The following is a 15,751-nucleotide window of genomic DNA, read 5'->3' on the forward strand; positions in this document are numbered from 1 at the left end:
TTAAAAGTATACTGGAATTCATATCTTTTTTTTTGGAATTCATATCTTGAAAACTATTACCTGTAATAGCTTACTTGTGCTAAGAGAACTGGACTGAGTTCACTAAATTATTTTCATCATCTTCACAGAAATATCTGCAAATTCAAGATGAAATTGGACTCAATATCATCATTTAAGGCACTATGAAAGAAAGCATCTTTGAGCTAGTTATATAAGTCCTTATTTTTGTGTCATTCTTCATAACCCTGACATTTATCATTGTGTATTAAAACATTCACTAAGCTTGCTACATGGACAAATCTTAGTCTCTAAGAATTATAAAAATGAATAATGTCTTGTTCTCCTACACCTAACTTTTTACTTTTAACATTGAAAACTTCATGACACATGAGGAATAGTAGAAATGTTTGCATGGTGCCATATAGCAAAAAGAACTGTTACTAAATCTGCTGGGGATAATTCTGCACTATCACATGTAAAGTTAACTTCAATGAAAATGATGTGATTAGTGTTCAATAATGTTACCCTTTATCTTTACTCCAAAGTTATGTTCTAGCCAATCTGGAAGGAATTTTGTTTGTTCCACAATCTAAATTCTCATCCAGTGATATGTTGGAGAACAGGTTCTACAAAAGAAAGTTTTGATTTATAGCATGTGCCAACTCTCATGATGTAAATACTTCCATCTCAACCAATTTAAACTACAGCACTTTAACATCTGGTTGGAAAAATTGCTGAATATTTAATAGTTGTCTGTGGTAAGCCCAGGTCACCCGTGGCATAATCTGATAAGATTTTCTGGAACTAATCAATATATCTCAACAGAAAAATACCTGAAAAGAATTTTTAAGCTTAAGTTTTTGTGGAGATTCATTAAATCATTTAATAAATATTATTTTTACACTTTCTATGTGCTCAACTCTATTATAGGTATTGGATTATAGTAGCAAGCAATATAGACATGGTTCCTTACATTATGGAGTTTCTTTTCCAGTGAACAGTACACTGAAGAAAGATAACGTGGGGTAAAGGAGATATAAGATCTCATAGAAAATGCTACCTTATGTATGATGGACAGGGCAATCCTCACTGATTAAATTGTATTTGAGCAATGTTTAAACGAAGTGATGGAAAGAACCATGCAGATATCTGGAAGAGGCTACTGAGGGTGTAAAGTCTATAGCAAGGGTGTGCTTGCATGTTTGCAGAAGAACGAGAAAAACAACTGTGCCCTGATTGGAATGAGTAAGAGATAATGTGGTAGAGAATCAAGTAATATGGATATTGAGGCAAGTTGAGAGGGAGCACGCTGTGGACAACTATAATTCATTCACTGACTACTTGGTGGTAGTAGCAATGGTAAGAATTGTTCACAGATATGGTGTTTCATTTAATCTTTACAAGTCCATGAGGGAGTTAGTACTCCCCTCCTTTCATCCCCTCCCCTCCTTTAGACCTGAGGTTTAGAGTAATGTTTTAACTTGAGCTTCCCATGAAGCAAACCGTGAAACAATGATCTGAGTGCAAGTAATATGTTCGAGAGGTGACCCTAGAAGGTACTAGCAAGAAATTTAGGGAGTGCTCAGGGAAATGAAAAGAACAGAAAAACTGCAGCTATCAGTGTCAGTAACTGGAACTTAATCCCACTGGAGAACTCTGGAAATTAGTGTATAATGTGGCCCTCAGAGTTATGCTACCTTAAGGCTGATGAAACTGGAGTATGTATACCCTAAATCCTCATCAGTCATAGATTAAGGCTGGTTCTCAAATATAATAATTATCCATATATATATGTTTTTGATACCAGGGATCGAACTCAAGACCTTGCACTTGCAAGACAGGCAGCGGCACCACTGAGCTAAATCCCTGGCCCTAATTATCTATATTTTAAGTCTTCTGTACATTTGGACAAGTATGTGCCACTACAGGAAGGCTTTAAACAGATTTATAGCGGTAAACCATTCGAAGCTGGCCATAGTTTCTCCAAAATGTTGATGCCCAAGCAGGTGTGGGTTGGGTACTGGAAGCCTCTATTACTAGAAGGTAAGGAGGCAGTATTTTTGCAAAATCAGAATTTGAATACAAACTCATGATATGACGCTGAAAAAAAGAACTTAAAAATTGGTAGGATCTCCTGTTTTGAATGCTCGTAATGTTTCAAAATAAGATTTCTAATTAGTTTTCTTCAATATTACTAAGTATGACTAAGAATCATCATGAATTTTATTTCAACAAGATGGTCAACATAAAGAACATTTAGAAAGGGTCAAAAAGGAATTTTTAACATAAATCCTGAAACCACAGTAATTTAAATAAGTCAGAGATTTCCACCAGCAATAGTGCCAAAGACACAAGAAGTTACCTGACAGCACCAGAGATTAAAGTTGGTTCTTTCTCAGCTTCAGTGATGGCACAGTTCTGCAAACTAAGAGGTCAAGGGACTGTGGTCCAATGAGAAACATTACTTAGTATGAAAAGAGAAAAAGGGGTCTCACCAAGTCCACACATAAACAGAAAGCAGCTCTGGCTCTCAGGAAACAGGCTGTGTCTCTCTACTCATCATACAGAACACACCGAAAAAAAAGAGATGGGAAGTGCAAGTGATTGAAAGAGCCCTTTGGGTTATACTGATCCTTACCCTATGTGCCATGAAATTCCACTCTCCTGAAAGGTAGTGGTCAGGCTTCCAAAGGAAATCCTACAGGGAGTGTGATACAGAAGGCTTTGCATAAATTAATGTAACATAACCATTCCTAGACCTGAGAGATCACATTGTTTTCCTCTCCAATATCCAGTTAGATTATTTATTTGAAATGGTATCAAACATGTCTGTCCCTAGGCTAGGAGTAAAACAGCAATTTTGATGCTGAACATAAGGAGAAGAGAACAAAAAGATTAAAGCAATCAAAACAAAATGGTACATGTTTTGGAAAAAGGATAAAACCGTGGCAAAGAGAATCCCATTCTTTGCTGATACATAAAGAATCCAAAATTTAAAAAAGAAATGTTAAGACTATGCTCAAGATAAACACAATTTTTCAGTCTAGAAAAATGGATATTACAGTGGAGGACATGATCAAACCAATGGTTTGCAACCATTTTTTAAAGCAGCAGAGTGCTTTTATTTCAGTGTAATTGTACATGGAGTTCAATTGATAAAGCAGATAAAAATGCAGCTGCTCCGGTAGAATAAGGGAGGCCAAGGGCACTGTACCTCTGCCTCTTTTCTTTCTCCGGCAGCTGCTCCTGTAGCCATGCCAGGAAATCCTTGTACTCTGCAAAATAGAATTTGAAAAGCAAACATTGGAATGTTGCAGCTTCTATCCATTTCATAGCTTCACAGATATAAAATATTATTGTCTCTGTTTAAACCAGTATATATATAATATATATAATATATATATTTGCAAATCTTTCTCTTTTCTCTTGTTCATAATTTTGCGGAGTAAATAGAATTGCAAGATATAGCAGCCAGCAAAAGTACAAGGTTTTAAGCAGCCCTCTTGAACTTCCTGCACCCCTGATGATTTTGGCCTAAGACAATTGTATGTGGACAATGTGCAACATTCACACCGGTAATAAAATTCTTGCCTGCCCTTACAGTCTGATTGATTTGAACTTCTTATCGCCTCTCAGATCCTTGACCCAAGGACTGTTGGTAATTTGCATTGCTTCTACTGAGTAAGCCTGATATGTTTAATATTTATCTCGAGGAGGTCAGAGACCTTAGGTGAACTCCGTGTCTAGTTAGCTGGAATGATTAATTCATACATCCAAAAGCTAAAGGGCGCTTCTGTAAATTGTCTGCATCATTCTTTGAAATGCAGGAGGATGGTTTAATGGCTTAAATGCACTGGTGATGAAGCTTTGAGGAGGGCTCAAGGCTTCTTGGTCCCATGAGGGACTGTAGGCGCAGAACCAAATAGGGCTATTTAGCCCAGCTTAGGCCATAACCAGGACAGAGAGGTGCATGGCCCTGCAATTTAAACTGTCAGACTCCAGTGAAGAGGAGTGGGTATATGTCACTTCTGAGTGGATGATCTGAAGGATGAGAAAATAGCCAATAATACACTTGGGGCTTAATAAAGAGAAGCAGCAGTAGGAACACAAACTGGACAAAATACTCAAATTCCTAAGGTTTTTCTACCTCCAGCCTGATTTCTCATCTATAAAATGGGAACAAGAATACCTATCCTGGTAGGTTGGGTTATCTAAAAAATATTCAGTCTTCTTTCACTAACTTTATGAGAAGAATAAACTTTCTATCTCATAGACGTTTGATTTGGCAATGCAACTGGTTGGTCTCATGTTGAGGAGAGTGTCTTCACCACGTTTTAGATTTGGCCATGGCCATGCCACTTGCATAACCAATGAGATATCCATAGATGTGATGCAGTGACAGTGCAAAGTATGCTGGCCGTGAGTAAAACATGTTCCAGTTACCCTGCTATCTAAGGAAGGAGAGGGACTGATGGAGCAGACCTGGATTCCATCTGTGGTTTAAGCAAGCACTACCTATGTTACCAGATCCAAGATGACACACACACATGCAAGCAAGAAGAAATCTATTTTTAAGTCCCTGCGTTTTAAGGTGCTTTGTCACACAGCAATGACTGATACTCTTCATAGATTATTATAAAGATTAAATGATGTAACTTAAGAAGGCACCTGCTATAATCCCATCAACCAATAAACACCACATAATGAGTTTCTGCTATTATAAACAATGCTGTATTTGGATAATTTTTTTCTTTAAATGTTGATGATGAAAGAGGGGCATCCTATAGTGTCCTTGTTGGAGCTTGCACTGGTGACAAAATTCAGGAAAGTCCTAGTCCTCTTCCCATCTCAAGGCAGGCTCCCCTCTGTCTTGAGTACACTTTCTTGTTCTTTCACAAGCAGTATGGATCACTGAACACATGGCAAAATAAGCTAGCTCTTTGGAACATTGTTTCTTTTGAAAAAACGTCTTTCAAAGCAACCAATGAAAACAGTAGGCTTTCCACGCGGCTGTTTGTGTGTGTAGTTCTAAGCATGGCGAAGCTTGTGGTCTGATGCTGGCTCTGTCATGGTTTTCTGTTGCTGAAGGAACTTAACCTCCCTGTATTGCACTTCCCTGATTTACATAATGGGGCTGATTATAATTGCCAACCTCACAGGATTGTTGTGCGAATTAACTAATGTTTGTAAAGTGCTTAGAGGTCCATAGATGAAAGGTGCTATATAAGCCTATTATTATGTCATCAAAAATGAAATTCCAATAAGATTACATTTCATTTAAATTTCCATTAATTTTGTCATCATTCTAGATTAATTCTCGTTTTCTAGAGCAAATAAATAAATAAATATATAGATGAGAGAAAGGGGTTGATATATTAAAATATGAAGCATTCAACATGGAAAGGAAATTAGCTAGAAAATGCTAGCACTTAGAAGTGATTTTTAAATTATTATCCTTTAATGAACCCTGATCATGTAATCAATATTATGTAAAACCTAGATATGGTCTCTGAGTTTACAAACTAAATTACGAATCTGACTGATTAAATAGCTAACATTTCCTATTTCAAGTGTGTAGAAATGAATGCTATATAAAGGTCTATAACTCAACTCATTTTTAAATTAGACCTCTTGTTATAGGAAATAACTTTAAAAGTTTGAGAAAAATTATAAATGTGTAAAGAGTACATTTATGAGATCACTATGTGGTCTGCTTAATTCTGTATTGGGTTCATGAGAAATAGCATTGATTCTCAGACCTACTAAAATGACCTGTGGTAATTAGTTCCATAAGGTCCACTTATAAATCCCCTCATAAAACCATGAGATGTTAGATCATGAACATCCGGTTTAATGTCATTTTGGAGATAACAAAACAGAGGACCTGAGTTGTTTTATTTTATTTTATTTTAGTGTTGCTGAGGATTGAACTCAGGACCTTGCACTTGATAGGCAAGCAATTTATTACTGAACTATATCTCTAGCCTATGACCTTCAGTTTCGAAGTAATTTGCACAAAGTTACATATCTATAAGTTGGCAGATCTGGGCCTCCAAATTCTCCATCGAATGTCATTTACAATACAGCTTTTCACATCTATGAATCTGAGGATTAGTTATTTATCCATGTTGTCCTACAGATTGTCGCTTCCATGCTGTTACCACCAGGAGTACAGAAAATGGACATTTCCAGGGTTCACTGCTCACTACAGTTAAGTTTCTTGCATTATTTTTAGTAAAATACTTGTATTCATTTGGTCACCATGATTTAAGGGAAACAAAGCATTATTCTGATCGTCCATTTTAAATACATGAAAATGAATCCTTTTCCCAAGGCTGTTGACAAAAGATGGTAGGTAGGACACTGGAGTCTATTTTCCCCTTTGGGAACCCGGGGAATAAATTCAATATCATCCCATTGTCCAGTTGTAAACATCTATGTGTCTGAGATGCCAGTCCTTAGGAAGAACAAAGTGGAACCAGATCTGCCCCAACTTTTCTTTCATTCCTTCCTTCTTGGCTGGTAGATCAGTTTTCCCTGGAGAATATAGCTGTACCATTCTATGAGCTGTCTGTCCTGTAATATGCTGTTTGGGGTATGTGACATATATGCGCATATCTCTGTGACTTTGGTCCTAAGCTTGCTAACCTCCACCACATTTGAGCTCAGCTCCTCTGGGACTTTAAGGAAAGCTCCTTGGATTCCATTGAACTGTAATGCCAGGAGGAGGAGATGGATGCTGCTGCTTCACTTTCCGTTAGATCAATGCTACATACAGATAATAAAAGAAAAGTCTGTTTTGAGGCCTAATGCACACTTATTTCTTAGGTTCCCTCATGCTGCTGATGTCTGAAGATATAAATTTTCTTTCTTAAATTGGGAGTGGTACCAAGTCCAACTAAACTTCACTGGGTTATGGATGGGGGAAATTATGTTTCATTTGATGACTGCAGTGATGCCAAAAGAAACCTGAAAGACAAATGCCTGCCTTAAATGTTGAGACAGAGATAGATGAACTAAAAGAAGCACTGTAGGAAAGCAGTCACAGAGGCTTTAATTACTGGGAGTCTTATTCCTGCTCTAGACTTGATTTGTACTTACTCTGGTGCCAGTTTTACCCATGTCTAAGAAATTAAAAATGTGGGCTCCTTAACATTAAGGATTTAATATTAAAATCTTTTCCCCTCATTCCTAGGGTCATTCATTTAGTAGTTTTCAAGTACCTCCTCTATGTGAGGGGCATTATGAGAGGTGGTAGGGTGACAAAGATTATTGCTAATTTTTATATCATATTTCCTGTGTGTTCTGTTCATTTTGTACATTAATTTGTGTACTTCTCATCAGCCCTATGATGTTGTGATTATTATTATCTCCCTCTTATAGATGAGTAAAGCGAGGCCCAAGTCGAACAATTTGTTCAAGGTCATTGTATTAGTCAGTTTTAATTTTCAATGTCTTATGATGTTTTGACATCTTAAGAATCTTGTTGGCCAGAGACAAACTACCCTTTCCAGGGCTGGCCACTTCCTAAACAGGACAGAAGGCTGGGTTTAGAGCTTACCTTTCATGTGTAGACCAACTGATCTGTAGTCCCTGCTCCTGTTACCCCATTTATCTGACTCTTATATCAGGCAATATTTCTCCTACCCCCAAAATCACTCCAGGACCAGTTACCAGCCACCTGGAGACCACTGCTATGGCCCAAAGCCCATTGCAATTATTCAAACTAGCTGATGTTAAACTCTTTGCTATGCCCTGCCTTGCCTTTTCTGCAGAAACTCCAATAAAAGCTCTGATCTAATCTTTCCCCTTACCTGTGCCTCCTCCATCTACTGAGCAAGTCTGCAGTTTTTTCCTGGGGCCCTGTGTGATACACTGTGCCTCTCATTTCTAGAGCAACTGTGAGTGACTTTGAACATTTCTTTCAATGAGAATGATCTCTCTGCATCAGCACTCAGTCAATTTTATAAATTAAGGCCCAAGAACCATCCAGTGGGGCTGGGACTTCTATTAGGCAGTCTGGCTCTGGAGTCTGATTTTGGCTTATGCGCGATACTGGTATACTTTACAGGGCACACAGTCCTGTGGGGAAAGAGCATCAGAACAAACAATTATAAACAATAGGTGAATACAATCACCAAGACAGCACTGTTATGACCAGATCAACCAACAGCCCTGTCCATGTGAAAGGAGTGCATAGGATTAATTAGTATTTAGGAAAGCTTGTGTGAACTTGCTGGGTAGGTTAGTTTATCTGATTCAAGAAACATCTAAGCACCTACTATGTTCAGGTTCTTTGTCAGTCACTGAAAATAAAAAAAGGAACAGGGAGAGGAGGCCCTTGCAGTGCTGCTGTAGCAAAGGATTCAGGCCCTTTAAGATGCTGGATGAGGTGCTTGTGCAAAACACAACAGGGTGGGAGCTCCCTGGAGAGGGGAGCAGCTCTGTTCCTAAGAAGCTGAGCCAGGTGAACTGTAAAATTATTATGAAGAACTGGAAATTAGGAAATTTTGTGGGTGATGGCACAGGACTAGGGACAGACTGTGGAGTTTTATTCAGTTGGGAAGGAACAGACTCAGCAAGTAACTTGAGACACGTTATTATGAATTGGTTTGTGTCTTTGCAGCTCTAATTGTGTTGAACTTCAAAACTGAGCCTGGACTATGTTCATAGTTTCAAGGCTAAACCCCAAACATTACCATGTAGCAGTGAGAAGCAGCACAGAAAGTATGATTTTTTTCAGAACTCCATGGACCAATGTATAAATTTTAACTTTGTAACTAGCTGTTTGTCTTTGGGGAAGTTACTTAACCTTTCGGAAATTCAATGGAAAAGACTTTACTTACTCAAGATGCATAAAGTCGAAAGTGCACAGTTCAGGCAAAACAAGTTTTCTTCCACATTTTGGACTCCTTCTCCAATTCTAGTCAAAAGAGAGATGGATGGGTAGAGCCTGCAGAAGATTGTATGAATTCTAAGAATATACCTAAGGCCATAGCTGCAAGACTGAACAGGTTTTTGTTTACATCCACTGCAATAGGAGAGTAATAAACATGAGCTGAATCAATTTTATACTCAATCAATGCCTTAGCATCATTTGCCTTTTTTGTTGTTGTTGAGCCTTAAGCAAGAGCAGGAAGAGCAAGCCTGTCAACTCTTGATCTATGCAAGGCTGAAGATATTATATTGACAGAGCATTGGTGATATCATGCAAGATGATGCATGAAAAGCAGAATTATGTATCAAATTGTTAGTGACTTAAGCTTCACTTCCCAATTAGCGGCTTTTGTTGCTCATTGATGATCCGGCCCCAAGTTAACTTTCATTCCTTCCTTCTTGGCTGCTAGACCATATTTCCCTGGAGAATGTAGCAGTATTATTCTATGAGTTATTTGTTCTGCAACATGCTGTTTGGAGTACTTGGCATATGTGAGTGTATCTCGGTGACCTTGGTCCTAAGCTTGCTAACCACTAACACTTTTGAGCTCAGCTCCTCTGGGCCTCCATCTTGTCAATGTTAAGAGTTGAACTGATCACTGGATAATCTTTTCTTCCAGCATAACATTCTTGAATCATTTATTTGTTATTTGCTCTCATTTTATAGACCTATAGAGGTTGATTTTTTGTGGATAAGCAGAGTGGACTTGGCAACAAGTTTCTTGATGAGGTTGTAGGAAGAAGAATGGAGTCAGACCATCTAGATTATATCCTAACCTCTTCATATATTGGTCTAGTGACAGCAAGACTGATAATTTCATATCTATGGAGCTCAGTTTCTACCTGAGACCTACCTTCAAGTTTGTCTGGTAATTAAATGAGATAATGTTTAGCCCAGTGCCTGGTATATAGTAAATACTTGAAAGATATCATTTAATGAAATTAACTTTCCTAATTCATGCAATATAATAGCCACTAGCTGCATGTGATTGTTTAGAGTTAAATTGTAAAAAAATCAGTTCTTTAGTTACACCAACCACATGTTAAGCTTTCAGTCACCACACATGGCCCATGGCTAGTGTGTGGGGTTGCACAAAACATTTGCACCAGAACAGGGGATACTGTCGGCTCATGCTGACAATACATTGGCATCACACCCAGAGATACCATAAAAGAAAAATGTGAAGTGCATCACATACTTGGAAAAAAAAAAAAAACAGCTATGTGTTCTGTGGGGGATTTGAACTAAAAGAAACATCCCAGCTCCCCACCTACAGTGTGTGTCAACCTCGAATAATTCCAGCCTACACAGTCCCTTGCCGCTTGTTTTGTTGCCGCTCCCCCCTGCCCCCTCTCCTATTTTCAGTGTCTTTCTGATGGAGTCGCGTTCCATATGTAATATTGTTACAGGTGCAGAATTGTTCCTTTCAGTGCTGAATGCCGTTGCACATGTGCGCACGAGCGCCGAGGGCCAGCGCACCATTACTGTGCATCCAGGCCTCCCTCCCAGTCTGTGGGTCAACAGCATTCTTCTTTGCTTGCTAATGCTTTATTGTCTCTTAGTATACATTGGAATAATAATGGTAATTTATGCAGATATTTTGTATGCATAGCAAATAATGAGAAACACCTGCAGAAATTTCCCTCCTTCTCTGAGTTCAGCAACTAATTATATTTTTAAATAATGGCTACCATTGAACACAATTATCCAAATCACTTTAAGTAATGGAATCTTTTTAAGGTGTTTTTGAAAATTTTAACACAGTTTTTAAACACTCATTTTTAGCTAGAAGATGGGAGGAAAAAAGGCTAGTGGGCGGCTTACCCCCTCCCCCCCCCCAAAAAAAAGACAGCTTCTGTCAAGAATGGATCAGTCCCCAGATTTTCCCCTGGAGCCCGGTCTTCACTGCTCCAGCCAAGACTGGTCCATAGAAACCTGGTTTTCTGGAGAGTTACCCTCCTGATTTTGGTGCTTTGTTCTTCTTTCCTTTTTCTTTTCTTAATGTAATATAAAAACAATTAAATAGCCTCTCCAGATCCTCTCTTTTAAAAGCACAAATTGCCACATGATTTCCCCTTCTGTCAATTCAATAGTTTGCGTGAGGAAAGCACTGGTTGGGAAATCAGAAGATGGTCGTTTTTGAATTTCTGGGTCTCAATTTCCTCTCCTACAAGTTTGGAAGGTTGAGAGAGATAAATTCCCAAAGCCTTGCCAGTTCTAAAAAACCATAAGCCCACGACAGTCAAGGACCTCTGGGCCCAGGAGCCACTCTGCCATGGAGAGACTAGGAAATAGAAGTGGTCGGACAAGAGCAATATCAACACAATATCTTAAAAAAAAAAATACTTTCCTCCTCATATCTAAACTTTAGTTTGCATTCCTAATTAGAGAAAGTTCTGAAAACTTCATATACACACAGTGATTTGGTGGTTGCACCAGAAAGAACAATTGTTGAGTCTTACACCTTCCTCTTAGGCACTGCCTTCAGGCAATGATATTTCACCTTGTAGAATTTCTAATCCTTTTTCTATGTGGCTGTAAGAAATTACTTGTCTGTAGGAAGAAAAATCAACTGTTGTATAAATCATATCCTTTTGAGTAAGAAACTGAGTAAGTTGCAAGAATCCCTGACCTCATGAAATTTACAATCTGGTATTGAAGGTAAGTTAAATATCAATCAATTTCAAAATGAAATAGATGAAAATTTAAAATAATGCTTAATGAGGGCTTAAATGACTGCTGTTCCTTTTTCTATGGAAAAATCAAAGGGAATCTCTAGGAAGAGGTGAATCTGACCAGGTCCTTGAAGGACACTCTGCAGGTCTGCTGGTGAGCTCCAGTTGTTGGTGTGTGAGCTGCACTCTAGACCAAAGTGTAGCTGATCTAATGGATAAACACATAAGGGAGAAAAACAACAAAAATGTACTGATGATTTTCTAAAGCTAAATATAGCCAATGTAAAGGAGGTCTACGTTCTGTGTGTTCTTTTGTTGGTACAGTATCTTTTCTACTATTAAATGATGGTTATGACAAATGGCAATTTTTCTGGTTTGTTTTTAACCTTATTTGGCAAAATAAATAGCTGGAAAATATCTTTCAGTCTCAAATCCTAAATATTTTGTTTGACATTTTACTATATCATTAAATCTGAAATTTGGTTTCTTTGGGTTATGGTTTTCTTATTTTCTTATTTGTTTTGCTGACTTCCAAGGGCTTCTGTGTTTTCCTAAGAGAAAGTAAATGAAGAACCAAATGGATTTTTATTTTTTCTTATTCCTGTGCAAATGGATTAGATTGGTAATCTCACAAAGAGATAACGAGATAGAGAGGGGGAGAGAAGGAGGCAAAGAGCAAACAAGGAAGATTAAGAGTTTAGGAGGACATGTCCTATAAAAAATTTAGGCGATGGTGATTTTTAAGAAAAAAATGTCCTTAAGATGCTAATAATGATGCATTGTGAGGATGCACATGGTCATTATTTCATTTACTTTTGCACTGTTATTTTGTAAAGGCAGAAAGGAAAGTTTAAGACAAAAATTTTAGGAGGTTATTTGAGCATTAACACCACAGGGTGCTTCAGAGCAGACCTAGGACTGCACCTGAAAAAAGGAGGTGTAAAAAGGGTGCCTCCCAGCTGGCAGTGACAACAAAAAGGAGCAGGAAAGAATAATGATGGGATGCATTCTTTTGAGTTCACTGTTTGAAGCAACAGAAGCCATTCTTTTCAATTTTGAATTTTGTGCTAAATATTAAGCTGAAACCAGTTCTAGTTTCTGAATACATAGTCTTTCTTTGTTATGTCAGCTCGTGACGTGACTCATGTTGCAGGTGGATAGTTAAAAGTCAACTGCCTGTGTTTTTAGTCATAACAGAAGAGCGTACAGTTCGACACAAAATGGAGGCTCCTCAGTCAAAGGCATAGGCGGCCTTTGGTGCCCTGCCAGTCTTGACATCGAAGAGCAGAGACTGTGACTTGGTGCCTAAGCCTGGGATGGGAGGGGTGTCGGGGGGAAGAAAGGAGTTCATTTGAAATCAAAAGAATAAGTAATATATTGTTGGTAATTATATGCTCTCTATGCTCATGCTTCTTGGCAATCAAGTCTCTTTCTACTACTTTCCCCACACACTCTAAATAGTGTCCATTTTCATCCTGGACCTCATTTCCCATGTTAAACTCCCAAATAAATAAACTCTGTGGTGAACAAGGAGGATTGTGGCTTGCAAATGGCTTGACAAATACAAATGCTTCCATTCTTTAAAAAGGATCCTTAGATTAGAATTGAAAGATGGTATTTTTATTACTCCGAATTGTGAAGTGTACTAAAAAACATGCATCCATCTTGCATGGATGGCTGCAACCTTCCAGTCTTATGACCACAAGAGCAGATTCCTGTCTCTGTTACTACAACACTTTACTTTTTACATTAAACATGATCTTAAGGGAAAAAATCTACTTACGGGACATCTCGGCGGCGGCTGCTCTGCACACAGCTTAATACTGAGAGGATGTGTCTGTCGGTGGGCTGCTTGCGTTTGTGCACCAGAGCATGCTCTTTAGCCCAGGAATTTGGAGAGTATAAGATAGTGGTCCCTGGAGAAATCCGACTTAAAAGAAATCTTTGAAAACACCTATCAAAGGTGCTGGGAAAGATCTTCAGCAACTTGTTAAGTATAAGGGTCTTTTCCCTCCTCGGGTGAACTTTAAAGACAAAATGCTTGAAAGGAAATGCTTAGTTTAGACTTCATTCTACACGTATGACACTCCTTTAGAAAATAATGAATATTGTGGATAGTATTCACTGGATTATTTTGAAGCCTACAGTGGAAGCCACACCGCCTTTTTCCTATATACGTATTAACAACTCCAAAATCATCATAAAATACGAACACTAACCCCCAAAGGCAGATTCGTCCCTAGTACTTCTAGTAATAAGCATTGGGCTCCTTTGTTGTTATCCCCCCCCCCTCCCCCGTATTCCAAAACTTACACCTCACGGAAAATAAGTAAAAAGGTGTGGAAGCTCTTGGAAGCCCTCCAGATACAGTGCGCAAGTAGATCAATTGCAGTGTGCTGCATAAAAACCCGTTTTCGCGTTACAAGAGATGTTTACTTCCCCAACTTTCTCAAATCGCAGTACTGAAGTACGGTCACAAGAGGGAACCATTGTTCAAATGTTGGAAAGGTTGGGTTTTAACGGTGGAACTCAGCCCGCTCAAATCGCACTTTAATGCATGAACCTGATCAAAAGGCTTGAACAAAAAAGTAGAGACAGATGCAATCATCGACACAGTTCTATTTTGGATTGCGGAACTATTTCAGATTTTAAGCATCCACATAATTAAAGGTATTCTTAAGCCTGTAACCTGGTAACAGAAACCAAAGACCAGAGTCAAACACCTAATAGAAATCCATGTAATAAAGAAAGCACTGACAGGTCTTTATTTTTCCATTGGTTTTAGGTTGCTTGGAACAAGGCAAACTTTTCTGATGCAAATAGAAAATATTGAAATATAAGGAAACAGACAAATCCAGACATTTCAACTCAAAATGTTGCCTGTCACATAGCAAATAATAACAATGATCAGAAACCGGAGAAGGGGAACATATGTTGCAAAAAAATTCTTGCTTACAGCCTCATGAACCAGTACAATTGTGAAATCCAGACTAATGTGAGACAAGACATATAGAATGGATTCTTGGGGGTCGCGTGGCATCAGACTGGCGTAGGTCCAGTTTGTGCACCAGCACAACGGCAAAACAAACAGGAAAATATTTGACGCCAATAGGGCTTTTATAGGAAAACAGATGACGGGTGAGATTATTAATCTTGACAGTTTCCTGATTTATTAGGACGTTGTCATCCTCTCCTTTTGTATAATTTGGCAAATGATCATAGTCTTAGACTTAGTGGAGGCAGAGCTAAGGGTTTTTCCACTCCTTTCACTGCAGCAGCAAATATAAAGCAATAAAGCTTGGGTTTAGGCAAAAGGTGGAAAAAATGAATTTTCACTTGCATATTGTCATTTGAGGAATACTAAATCGATGTTTTATTTTTATGGCTGTCAATGTAGATTCAGCTATGTAACTAAAATGCATTAATTCACTTTGAGAAATATACCTTCTGTTTAATAAATCCAAAGCAAAGGTGACTAAATTTAAAACCAAAATCTCTAGCAATCAAAAACGAGTATCACTGTTTTCCATGCCGGCAATGAAAAAAAAAGAAAACAATCAGAAAATAATAGTCATTTTTAAAAGCCATTCTTCTAAATTATTCTACCCTATAAAACAAAAATGCATGGAAATTCTCTGAATTGTTCATTCAGAATCACTAAAACAAACATGGGTGACTTCACTGTATACTCAAAACAAGCAAACAACTGACATATTTTATTAGTGATCTCCTTCACCAGTATATTCTTATATTTTATCTTTTGTAATCCCCTGCATTTAAAATAACTGCAATGGAAATTAATCTCAATTAACAAAAAGAATTAAAGATATTTCCAACTAAATGATGTTATCCCCAGACAATTTTATCAAAATATAAAATCTCTAAACTTAAAATGCTATAATTGAACACTTTTTTTTATTAAGAAAAACCATGCTTGCACCTATGTTTCAAGACTGACATATTGTGCAATAAACAGCAATCAGCCTAAAGATGCTATATTAAACAAACCAAGTTTTGTTTTGCTAAACTAAGCAAAATTAGTTGAATGCCCTAAGTAATAGTTGCTGGTATTTTTTTTCTAAATTATTTCTCCACTTGTTTTTGTGTCTATGCATAAATTAAAAATCTGCTGAAATTT

At 37.8% G+C, this 15,751-nt stretch overlaps 1 long non-coding RNA gene across 1 annotated transcript; it reads right to left on the reverse strand.

The window, feature by feature from the left end:
* Nucleotides 1–2,245: 2,245 nt before the first annotated feature.
* Nucleotides 2,246–13,766, reverse strand: LOC110345689 (uncharacterized). The gene is made up of 3 exons (XR_002389187.2): nt 13,397–13,766; nt 8,847–8,923; nt 2,246–3,275 (listed from the first exon to the last, which is right to left on the reverse strand). It is a non-coding gene; the product is annotated as an uncharacterized LOC110345689 (long non-coding RNA).
* Between the last annotated feature and the right edge of the window lie 1,985 nt (nt 13,767–15,751).

The sequence above is a fragment of the Heterocephalus glaber genome, unplaced genomic scaffold (assembly GCF_053883595.1).
Source record: "Heterocephalus glaber isolate CG9 unplaced genomic scaffold, H.glaber_assembly_v1.0 deba00001472, whole genome shotgun sequence".
NCBI classification, from domain to species: domain Eukaryota; kingdom Metazoa; phylum Chordata; class Mammalia; order Rodentia; family Bathyergidae; genus Heterocephalus; species Heterocephalus glaber.